Consider the following 13,278-nt stretch of genomic DNA (forward strand, 5'->3'; position numbering starts at 1 on the left):
GAAGGCTGAAATAGTCATACATGCCACATCATTGCTAGAGGGCATAATGAAGTGTAATCCATTCATCCGTTACACTTCTAAAAGCTATTTATTATATCACTGCCCCATTTAGACGACAGTATCTGACTTTTGAGTATTCCGTTAAATTAATAAGTCTGTTAATTTACGCATTCACACATCAGCATTTGCATTTTAGCAATTTGCTTTTGACACACATTACTCAATTTTAACATTTTAAAGCATGGCCCCCTGATTTTAATAGCTTCTTTTTTTGCTTTGATGCTTTAGGACATGGCTACTTTATGATTGACAGGTCGCTATACAGCGTTGTCCTGTCTCGGAGTTGTCCGTGCTTTCGTCTTTGAACTTTAACCCTTTCACAGTGTGTTTTCAGTTTTTGGTCGGTTTTGGTCGCCGAAAAATGTCTTATTCAGCGTTTGGTTGTGTTTAGCTCCACCCTCTTGTTTTACTTCTGTTTGCAAGAAACCGAGAAGGCAAAGGCCAAAAACCAAGATGGCGACAGCCAACACGCAGAACTTGAGGCTTCAAAACCGTAGTCCACAAACCACTACATCCACTTCCTATATACAGTGTATTACCTTTATGTAAGGAAGTATGCTATGATGATTTACCTTGTATGACACTAGCAATGGTTAATGTTATAAAAAAAGTTTCACAAAACAGCTACAACTTATTTCAACTATTTATTTTTCCAATGAAATACTACATCATGCCCTGGCTCTTGCAGTTGGTGAAGAGCAACTGCGGCCCCAGTGTGGAGGAGTTTAAAAGGAAAAAATGTGTGCACAGTCCCAAAATTACGGTAAGAATGATGCTTTATATTATTACAAATATATTAAACTGCTAAGCTTGAGTAATAGCAGATCTGAATAGCGTGTAAGTTGTTTTTGAAAGGCCAAACAGCAAAAAATATTATGAATGAATGAAGCACCGAACTGTTTGGTACGGCATACATAAGATATGAAAGTTGCTTACCGCTTTGAATTATGTTCTTATATTATTTGCTCCCCTGTCTGTTTCACACTGTCGGGGTTTGAGCTGAATGAATAAAGCTAAACGTTGTCATACATACACAATGCTTTTGGCCCTCCAGGCTCTGCGCCAGTCACGTGACTGAAAACGATGAATTGGCTGATGGAAGTCGTCAGAGAGATGAATGATACGGCGCCGACCCCGGGGGAGCTGCAGACATTAAACAGGACTGAAGGGTAACTGTGATTGGATGATAGGACCGGCAGATGAGGAAGGATGGAGAGACAGGATTATGTTTAACTACTTTATTATTAGAAAGCAGGGCCGGTGATGAACAGTAATAAGACAAGAGAGGGAAAGGCCGGACGACATGTTATCTGTGTTAGTCGCCTAAATTATTCAATTAAATCAAACAGTTTTCATTTTAGATGTAGTGTGCAACTGGGGTTTGTTAACTGGTATTTGTCTCGTTTTATCAGCCTATAGCATCTGCATGTGTGAAGTGTGAATGTGTGTTGCTGTCAATAGCCTGTGCCTGTGCATGTTGATGTTATGCTAATAGGATGGAACAGAGTCGAGTTTGCCTCTCGGACCAAAACCAGCCAACAAGAGCTACTCTATAGAGATTATGAGATCAAAGAGGCTTTGAGCCGATCCACTCCCCAAGTGCTTGCACTCGATGCCCCCTTCAGTTTATCACACATAACTGACCCTTTGATACAGGAGGCTGCGTGGTCGAATTTGGATGCTGGCTGTACTGTGTATTTAGGAAAGTGTACATGGTTACTCCTCTGCATTTAATACAAGGTTCTATACAGTATGTTGTACAGGCTTCTCATGTTTACACACAAAGAGAGGTGACTCTAATATGTGATTCAATAAAATATGATATAATTGATATGATACTATGCAATACCATATCATAAGACGTGATATATATTATATACAATATGACAATAAACTATATGATTTGATACTATGATACAATACTACACTACATGATACTATACAATGCAGGCTGCAATGAGAACACAGCCGTTGCTCTACAGGGAGCCAGGTCTTCCTGTGTCGCCCCTGTTCTATGGCGAGGCTGTGCTCACTCAGTCTGTACTTTGTCAAGGTTCTTCTTAAATGTAGATCAGTAACCATGCTCAGATAGTCTGCTATGGTGTACTGTCGGTTTAGAGCCAGATAGCACTGCATTCTGCTCTGTGCCTTTGTTTGTTTGCCAATAGGTGTAGTTTAGTTTTAACTGTTGTAATTTGTTTGAGTCTAATTGGTGGTATATTCTGGTCATAAGGCCTCGGTGTGTTACTTTATCACCTCACAGGAAAACTTAAAACTTAATAGAGTAGCCAGCCAACAAATAAACACATTCACAATAAAAACACTACAGGCAAAAACATTTTTTTTTTTTTTCGTGCACTTTTTGGGCTTTTTGCTTCAGTAACTCTGTCACGGGTTAGCCCGTGCCCTATAAAGTAAGATGCAACGCACACACACTGTAACGCCACCTCCATCATATATTAAATTAAGCCGGCTTGGAGGTGTCGGTGTTAAGTGTTACCGTAGTATCAGTACTTCTCAAATGTCGGGAGGCCCGCTGACAAAGTAATACAGTTCTTAATGGGGGTCATAGTGTTACAAAGCATAAATGTATTTATGAATTACACACAGGCATAAGTATTGATATTGAACATTTCCATTTATTTTAAAATGTATATTCAGTAAATTGTTTGTCACCCTTTCTTCTCTGCTGTAGATGCGCTCCTTGGTTTAGACCTGGACTGCCGAAACCGAACAGGAGAAGTGGAGAGCAAACCTTTGATGAGAGACAAGCCAGATTGGAGAGCTGCAAGGGCCCAAAATTTAAAGGGGCATAGCCTATGCTGTATCTTTTATATATTTTTGTCATTTTGCTTATTATTTTTCATTATTTTTGAAAAAACCTGTTTCTTGGATGCCAGGCCTGCACTGTACATATTTCTGCACTGGATTGTTGGTTTCCACTATTGTTGATAAATACACCTGGACTGCTTAACTGGAATTTTTCTCAGTTTTTACGCCTTAGCCACTCGGCCAACCGTACATGTGGTGTCAGAAGAAAAAGAAAAAACATGCAGAATGCCTCCAAAAATCCAGCAGACACGGCATTATCAACAGCAGCAGCAGCAGCAGCAGCAGCAAACAGACATGCCTGAGGAAGAGGGTGCCACAGGGGGAGCTCTCAAGGAAGCCTTCCAGCCCATAGTGGACCCAACCATTTCCCCGGAGACAAGTTTTTTGAACCTGGCCAAAATGTTTGAAACTTTCATGCGGTTTCAGTTGGAGAGGGAAACGAAGCAGGAGGAACAAAATGCAAGGCAGGAGCATAAGCTCAGCATCCTAACCCACCAGGTCGACCAGCTCATGGAAACAAGCATGTCACAGCTGCCATCATCTGGGTCAAGTAGGGTTCCAGGAGGAGAACCAAAGCTGGGGAGGTTGGAGGACTCCGATGACATTGAACATTTTCTCACAACTTTTGAAAGATTGGCAACTGTTTACAACTGGCTGCGACGAGACTGGTCCATCCGACTAATTCCCTTGTTAACTGGTAAAGCAAGAAGTGCTTTTGTAGCTATGGACCCAGCTCACACTCAAGACTATGACAGACTGAAAGAGGCAGTGTTGAAGAAATATGAAGTAAACAGAGACTCTTATCGGCAGCGCTTCCAGGCCTTGGACATGCCAGCAGACGAGTCCCCTCAGGAGCTGTATACCCAGCTCAAGGACTTTTTCTGCAAGTGGGTAGACTTCGATGCCGCCGGTAAGGAAGACATCTTGGAGAAGATCGTCCTCGAGCAGTACCTCAGGATCCTCTACACAGAGGTGAAGGACTGGGTCAAAGAACACAATCCTGAGTCTCCTCTGGCCACGGTGCAGTTAAATGGTAAACCCCACACAGCCCTGTTAGACATGAGTTGTTCTTAGTCCCTTGTTCAGTCTCAGCTGGTGCCGAGGGAGTTGTGGAGTGAGGGAGAAACAGTCCCAGTCATCTGTGTCCATGGACATGAGGAACAGGCCCCTTGGACAGGTTTACAGGTTTACATTGAGGCTAAAGGACAGGTTTACCTCATGAAAGTTGGTATTGCCCCAGAATTGACCTACCCCATCCTGCTAGGGACAGATCTACCAGTCCTGTATGACCTCATCCATGAGAGCAAGGGAAGGTTTTGTGGTGCAGTTACGCGTTCTAAAACAAAGCAGGTTGCAGTTGATCAAGCCCCTGAAGCACCGCCACCAGTGGGGTTAGTGACACAGCAGGCAGAGCCATTCATTGCACCTGAGACAGGGCCAGTAACAGCAATCCTTCCCAGCATACCAGAAACTCAAATGGACACACTGCAGTTATTGCCATTTCATGGGGAAGAGGTTGTAGTAGGGCCCACAGTCACACAGGAGGACAGATTGGAGAGGTGCAGACAGCAAGTACGGGAACGTATGCCACAGCTAACAGAGCAGACAGGGCAAGAACTGTCAGGCCCAGAGCTACAGGTAGAGTCGTTGCCCTTTGACCTGGCTAAGCAGCAGCAGCGTGAAGACTCCACTCTGGTACACTGTTTTAAGGAGGCAGAGAAGGACCTCTCAATTTCTTCCCTCAGTGAGCAGTTTCTAATTGAGAATGACCTTCTTTACAGACAAAGTGATGTTGGCAGACAGCTAGTCCTTCCCAAGTCCTGTAGAGAGGAAGTTTTAAGGGTAGGTCACACAGTCCCTTGGGCTGGTCACTTAGGCTTTATGAAAACCTTTATTAGGATCTCCAAAAGGTTTTACTGGCTAGGGATGTACAGCCAGGTCAAAGAATACTGTAAAACCTGTCCAGTATGTCAGTTGACAGCAGGGAAAGCTACTGCCCCTGTACCTCTTGTCCCACTTCCTGTCATTAGTACTCCATTTGAGCACATAGGAGTAGATATAGTGGGCCCGTTAGAGAGGAGCCAGGCAGGGAACAAGTTTATTCTGGTCATAAGTGACTATGCCACCAGATACCTTGAGGCTTTCCCTTTGAGAGAAGTGACAGCTAAGCAGGTAGCCTCAGCCATGCTGACATTTTTTTCTCAAGTAGGGATTCCCAAGGAGGTGTTGACAGATCAGGGTCCCAACTTTATGAGTCGCACACTCTCGCAGGCTTACCAGATTTTAGGGATTAAGCGAGTGGGGACTACCCCCTACCACCCTCATACTTGAGCGTTTCAACCAGACGCTCAAGAGAATGCTCAGGAAGTTTGTGTCAGAGACTGGAAAGGACAAATGGCTACCATTTCTTTTATTTGCATACCGTGAGGTCCCCCAGGCCTCAATGGGCTTTTCACCTTTTGAGCTGCTTTATGCCCACCAGGTCAGAGGTCCCATGGATGTGCTCCGTGAAGCCTGGGAGGGGCCTGGGAAACCAAAGAACATGAACATAGTCTCTTATGTCCTGGAGATGAGGGAGCAGCTCATGAAGTCCACAGCAATCGCCAGAGAGAACCTTCTCCATGCACAGGTGAAACAGAAGGAATGGTACGACCGATCAGCCAGAAAACGAAGTTTTGAACCCGGTGAGGAAGTCCTACTACTGTTGGCTACATCAGAGCACAAACTGTTGGCAAAGTGGAAGGGGCCCTACCAGGTCAAACAGAAGATGGGTCCTGTGACGTACCAGATCCACATGCCTGATCGGAGACAGCCTTTGCAGACTTTCCACATTAACATGCTCAAGAAATGGCATCCTCGTCCTATTCCTCCGCCACCAGCTATCCACTCTCTATTCATCAAGGCCTTGAGGGAGGAAGAGGAACCAGTGGAGCAGTACCTACCAGGACCAGGGGGGGAGCCACAGCTGGATCTGAGCCACCTGAAAGAGGAGAAGAGAAAGGAGCTCCTTCAAATCTTGCCCCTGCACCTGTTCTGGGAAACTCCTGGCCGCACAGAACTCACCCACCACCACATCATCTTAAAGGATCCAAAGCCCCTTCGCCAGCCTGTCTACAGGGTCCCAGAACGCCTGCTTCCAGTGTTGAAGAGGGAGATAGAGGTGATGAGGGAACTGGGGGTTATTGAGCCGTCCTCCAGTGAGTGGAGAGCAAACCTTTGATGAGAGACAAGCCAGATTGGAGAGCTGCAAGAGCCCAAAATTTAAAGGGGCATAGCCTATGCTGTATCTTTATATATTTTTGTCATTTTGCTTATTATTTTTCATTATTTTTGAAAAACCTGTTTCTTGGATGCCAGGCCTGCACTGTACATATTTTTGCACTGGATTGTAGGTTTCTACTATTGTTAATAAATACACCTGGACTGCTTAACTGGAATTTCTCAGTTTTTACGCCTTAGCCACTCGGCCAATGTTACATGCGGACTCTCTACCAATCCGACACCACGGTAAAAAGCATCAGCTAGCGTTTGTTTAAATTGGAATCGGACATATCAGCAATACTGTATTGGATTTTGGCGTTGACTGAGGGATAACAGCCAACGTTAACTAGTAACCAGCAACACGCTATTGAATAGAGAGCCGTCAGGGGTCTAATGTTAATGTTCACCTGCCCGACATACAAAAAGCTGCCATGTGACTGGTTGTACTGAGACCAAAATCCAAGTCTCCAGTTTTATATTGACGTTATTCCTGTTGAGGAATCGCTAAGGAAAAAGTGGCGGGGGCCATCAAGAGGGACTCGGAATGCCCATTCGCTCCTACTTGCCCAAAGTAGGAGTGAATGGTTGGGGTCGCTGGCAAACACAAACACAATACAAACAGAAGGTAAATCTGTGAATATGGTAAAGAGAAACTAGAACACGAATAGGAAAACATTCTGTTTGCTAAAGCTGGCTTGGTCACTCCAAAAAGTTTAAAAAAAAAAAAATCAAATAGAAGGTTTGTATCTTACTAAAGAGGTTGCTCTGTCTAAAGGTGGTTCTTGTTATTTCTTCCATTTCCTGCAGATTTCCGCTGCCTTGTGTCAACAGAAGGCAAACATCTGTGACAGTATTTGGTCAGCAGAAACAGGATTTTTGAATTATGGTGTAAACTCTGTTTTAAGACCACAGTAACTCATTTCAGAAGATGTAAGACAACACATTCTGAATATAAATCCATCACAATTATAGAGCAGAGGATGATGTGTGCGTGATGGGTGTTCGACATGAGAAACATCTGTGGCACAGAGTGGCACATCGTGTAACAAGTTAAATAGTAAAACTGTTCACCCAGTGTGTGAATTAACTGACACACACACACACAAACACACACCCCCACCCACACTCCCTTTCTATCCACCCTGTCATTTAAAGCAGGGGTGGTGAGCTCTTTCCAGGTTTTGCTTGGACCAGCTTTTTAAAGACGTATTTATATCTTCAAACTCCAAGACGCCTAGTCATTAGAAGGCCTCATATAGCAACGAGGCTGGTTCCACCCATCACAGCTTCTCTCCCACACCCCTGCCTTTCCACATCTCCCTCTCCCATCGAGGCCAACACCTTTGTGGTTTTGCCTAAACAGTGCTAGCGCAATGTTATATTAAACAAGTGTATCCAAACACAACTGTTGTTCTATCATTTTTCATTCATTTGCTTGTAATTTCTTTGCAGCCACAATATACAGTAACAAACATCTGGCTGTGTCATCATAAATCTACAACGCCTTAAACAAGCAGCCACATTGACCACGTAGCTCCTACTGAAACCCATTAAACTCCAACAACTTCACAACACGAACTTTCAGCATATTGTAATTCAAGTGTTCTGAGAGAAAACTAGACTTCTGCACCTCCTCATGGCTCTGTTTTCAGGCTTTAGAAAATCTAGCCTGTGACGGGAGACTTTGACCAATCACAGGTCATTTCAGAGAGAGAGAGAGAGAGGGTTCTTACTAGCCTAACAGAATATTGATTCATATTTGATCAGTGCTGCCTAGTTTGACCGTTTGGTCGGAATTCGCGAGTGATTGACAGCCAGCACTCAGAGACGGACGGTAGACTCCAGCTCGGCTCTGATTGGTTGTTTTCCTCCGGTCTGTGAAATCTTACAGATGCTGTTAGGAGCACCGGAGGACACCGAGGAACATGATTTTTTTTTCAGATTACCTGTCTTACTATGTTCATGCACTACTGTCAGGATATAGTGACCTTTTTATAAAGACTACTTTTTTTAATCATATTTGCTCCATTTCTACCCACTGCTGCTTTACGATCATAAATAGTAAATGGATTTGCATTTATATAGCACTTTTCTAGTCTTCCGACCACTCAAAGCGCTTTACACTACATGTCAGCATTCACACACACATTCATACACTGATGGCAGAGGCTGCCATGCAAGGTGCCAACCTGCCCATCAGGATCTAATCTAAATACTCATTCACACACCGATGGCTCAGCCTTCAGGAGAAATTTGGGGTTAAGTGTCTTGCCCAAGGACACTTCGACATGTGGACTGGAGGAGCCGTGGACGTCCCGCTCTACCTCTGAGCCACAGCCGTCCCCCTAAGATGAAATAGTCTGTTTTTTATATTCCGATTTATTTCAGATGAACAACCATGCATTCATCCACTGGTTTGTTAATTTGGATGATTTCCAAAATTAAATTGAAAATCTAAATGTTTCAAGAATTAGATGCTTATGTGTGTGACTTATATCAGGCCAGTCTCACTACTTGACTATGAGTGGAACAGCATGGTGGAAGTAAAAAAATATATACGGAGGAAGGTGGAGTGTCTGTAGGGAGGAGAGGAGGACAGGGATCGGTTGAGGTGAACGAGGGCAGGAGGAGGAGTGCTGGGAGGAGTCGCAGTAGTCAAGGGAGGAGGTGGAGGTAAAATTGGTGTGTAATTACCCTCTTACTGTCTTAAATTAGAGGGGAAGACAGTGCTGCCAACCTCCTGCTGGTGCCTGATGTCTGCACCAGCATCCCTCCTGCACTCCTTTCCCTTTTTATTCCTCATCTCCTCCCTGGAGTATCACTGAAACGATTTCTGTGAGCCAACCACGATGCTATGGGAATTCTGACAATCATTTTCATTTATAAACTGCCACAGTAGATTTCAAATTACTGCAAGAGTTATTATGCTCCGATTGGCCGTGTGCCAAAGCAATGAGAGGATTTGGGATCTGCATCTCAAAGAAAACAGGATGAGAAATTAAAGTGGTATTGATTTGAATGTGTTTTATTAAGTCAGTGGGGAGAGAATTCATGGTGAAGGAACAGCAAGGTATGAAATTTCCTTACAGGTTCAGGAATACAGAGCATCATTAGCACTCAAATTGTTTGACTGCCTGTCGAATTGATCAATATTCACTCTCCTTTTAAAGCTTCAGTAGGCAACACTTTTTTGGCATCATTGGGCAAAAATTCCATAATAACCTTTCAGCATATTGTAATTCAAGTGTTCTGAGAGAAAACTAGACTTCTGCTCCTCCTCATGGCTCTGTTTCAGGCTTTAAAAAATCTAGCCCATGATGGGAGACTTTGACCAACCACAGGTTATTTCAGAGAGAGCGTTCCTATTGGCTGGTGGGCGGTGCTTGGTATTTCCTCAGCAGATCTCAACATGGCTGCCGGGTCACAAACTTTCTCATTTTACAGCTCAACAGTACACTACAAGATGTTTCTGAAAACATCTGAGGAGAGAAATAGTCATTTCAGTAACAGAATATTGATTCATATTCGATCAGCGCGGCCTAGTTTGACCGTTTGGTTGGAGTTCGCGAGTGATTGACTGCCGGCTCATAGATGGAAGTTGGATGGCAGACTCCAGATCAGCTCTGACTGGTTGTTTTCCTCCGGTCTGTGAAATCTTACAGATGCCGTTAGGAGCACCGGAGGACACAGAGGAACATGATTTTTTTCAGATTACCTGTCTCATGCACTACTGTCAGGATAAAGTGACCATTTTATGAAATTATTTTTTTTAAATCATATTTGCTCCATTTCTACCCACTGCTGCTTTAATCTCTGTTTTGGTTTCCACCAACACCTGATAAAAAATATCTGTCTCACCGGCAGTGCTGGCGGCGCCCACAGAGTTCCCCGAATCGCCGGTACAATTACCTTTTATTTTGATGTTAATAAAATGTGCCTGAATTCACGAATATGTAGGATATTACTACTGACTGTGATGGAATATTTGATACACAAGTTAACTTAAAGGAAGGAGGAGGTCCCGGAGCTGATGATGTCTTACAAAGAAGGTTTATTGAAGCTTGATCAAGGAGCAATTGTCAGGTCTCCACCATTGAGGTGCTCTCTGCGTGAAGGCCTCACAACTCTGTCCTTCCTCCCTGGTGCTCAGTGTCTTACCCCTTATCATGTTTTGACTTACTCCGTTCCTCTGGCATCTCTGACCCTGGTTGCCCCAGCGACTGGCTCTATGGTCCCCACTACAGACACAGCTGTACAGATAACGGTGGCTCCCATAGACAGGACTCCAACCCAATAATGTCAACAGAGGGACACTCTGACAAACACTCTGACCTCCCAACCAAGAAGAGAGGAATTAATAGAAAATTCCATCACAATGACATTCCTGTAATATTACGTCACAACGTCTGTTGTATTAGCCATCTGTTTACTACACGTTTATTTGCATATAGAGCGGGGAAGTGAGTACTTAAAGCTGTTTACTTGTCTTTGGATCACTCAGGATGCATGTTAATGCCGGTCTGAACAGGCTCTAAAAGCAACTCTCATGTTACACATATTGTCATTAAATACATTGTTACTTGGTAATATACAAATGCTGAGTAGGCATGACTTGGAGAAAGCTTTTGTCAGACTCTGAGTGAGAGGCTTTGTTATTTCTCAGAAGCATACCAGTACATATCAGTGTCTGCATGTACGTACGTATTGAACTCAAAAACAGACAGTACAAAAGCACTAACCTGGAGCGGTTCAGAGTTTTTTTGTGCAAACAACAATAGCAATACATTTCTCTTTCTCCCCCTCATTCCTCGTCCTCTACACTCTTCACACCCCCTCACACTGCAGTCTCCCTTTTTCTCTCATTTCCACACATCCTTTCTATCACATCCACAGTTACTACTACTGATGACTGGGTATTTTTTTTCTTTTTGTATACTCTTCAGCTCAAGACCTTCCAGTTCCAGACCTGATTGCAATTACAACAGTGTAAATATTGGGTCTTGGCTTTATTCCCTAAGGGGACATTTGATGAGATTATATTTTTAAATGTCTCAGTCATAATATTTCAGCAGTGGGACAACACAGCAGCAATGGCAGGCCGACATGTTGAGTCATTTTCATTATCCTCTTTTTGGTACAGTGTGTGCTGCTCTGCTTCCACCAGACTGGATAATTTAGCTACACAAATATTTATTGAAGGCAGAAGAGATTCATTCTTCAAACTTGAACGGAGCCAAAGGACTTCAGTTTGTATTTAGCTAAAAACCAATAGACTGAAGCCCTGTGTGAAAACCAATAGGAAGAAGGGAGAAATGAGTGAAGAGCTACCAAATAAAGTCTTTATTATTATTGTTATTATTATTATTATTATTATTATTATTATTATTATTATTATTATTATTATTATTATTATTATTATTTATTCTTCATTCTGCAGATTTTATACTTGGAGCCTGCAGCCACACATCAATCCTTCATTTTGAGTGTGATGAGTTGAGTCATTAATGGAGAAAGTCAAAGTTGAATCACAAATAGAGATGACGATGAGCCTCTCTCAAATTACAGGAAAACGAGCTCAGCGATGTTAAAGGATGAGGCTGGCATTGTTTTATATGTTAGTAAGCAATTACATTCTTTTTTTTCTTTTCTTTTTTATTTGCACAAATACTGTATACAGCAGCATAAAACCAGATAATACGAATAAAACAGATGTGACAGGGCCACAGGCTTATACATCGGACCTCCCCTCAACTCGACTTAAGAAAAAGAAAAGGAACCAGGGAAAAAAATCCAACATGATTTATCAAAATAAAAAAAAATTTAAAATGAGAAAAAGAAACACAAATGAACTAAAGAGTCAGCAGACAATGATCATGTCTGGTACGACATGTTTGGTGAGGTGGCGTACTTAAACCAACAGAGAGGAAATAGGCCCTCTGACGACTTTTTTAAGTTGCGTTGTTTACCTGTTGTGTCTTCTCAACATGTTTTCATCCCAACTCGTCACATACTGACTTTGTCAGACACCTCAGAGTCACTTTTCGGTCGCAGTAAACACATGCTTCATGTCATGAATTAAACAAAAACACTTGCTTAGGTTTAGGCAACAAAACCACTTTAGGATTAGGAAGAAACAACATGGTTGGGCTTAAAATTGTTGACTCGACGTTGTGAACGCAGACACGGCAATGAAAAATGGGAGTCTCCTGGGAAAATCGGGAGGGTTGGCAAGTGTGAATGTGCTATATAAATGCAAGTCAATATATCTTCCATCTTCAAAAAAGAGTTTTGAGTTTTAAAAAAAGGGGGGGTCTCGTAATCAAGGTCAATATGGTGTATTATAAGCAGGTTAATAGGCTATGTCAATCCTGTATGCACAACTCACTAAAACAGTTTAAGAACCTGCACACGTACAAAATAAAATTCCAAAAGAGAGAAAAAATGACAAAGAAACCACAGTCTACATTCTGTATTTCTCCACATGGTGAATACACAAGATGAGGCTTTGCAGTGTGGTGGTTTTGGAGTTGTTGGAAAGCATTTTGATGTACTTTTTTAAATTGAGCATAGAGTAAGGACTATTTTCTGCATTTTCATGTTATTTGCCCAACACTGGTCTCAAATACATAGTTTAATTTAAAATTAAAAAAACACCTGGGCAACATAGTTTTGAGCAAAGGTTACTCAAAAACACATTTGATGCGCTAGTATTTACAGCAGCAGGACAGTGTATGTGGGAATGAGTCAAAATAAACTACAATGTGTGTGTTCATGGTAATGAAGGAACATGTGACACAATCTGGCTCGCTGATGTGTTTTTGGACAACAATGGAGCTCTATGACACATAGGGAGAATAAACGATGTATGGGGCTTTGATACACATGCAGTAATTGATGGATAGATATCACTTTATTGTTGGTTGGAGTCTTTTCATTGGAGTTGTTGACACTGTAAAAATATAGACTATTCACACTCTTTCTGTGATGTTTGCATTTAGCATTAACCGACTGTCCACAGGCATTGTAATATAGCCTACAGTAGAGTTATCAGAGATTATATTTTAGGGTTCAATAATAGCTTTTATTAATCAATAGTGTTATTAGCTGATTCACGCTCTCCCTGTC

Source organism: Sebastes umbrosus, chromosome 4, assembly GCF_015220745.1.
Source record: "Sebastes umbrosus isolate fSebUmb1 chromosome 4, fSebUmb1.pri, whole genome shotgun sequence".
Lineage (NCBI taxonomy): Eukaryota > Metazoa > Chordata > Actinopteri > Perciformes > Sebastidae > Sebastes > Sebastes umbrosus.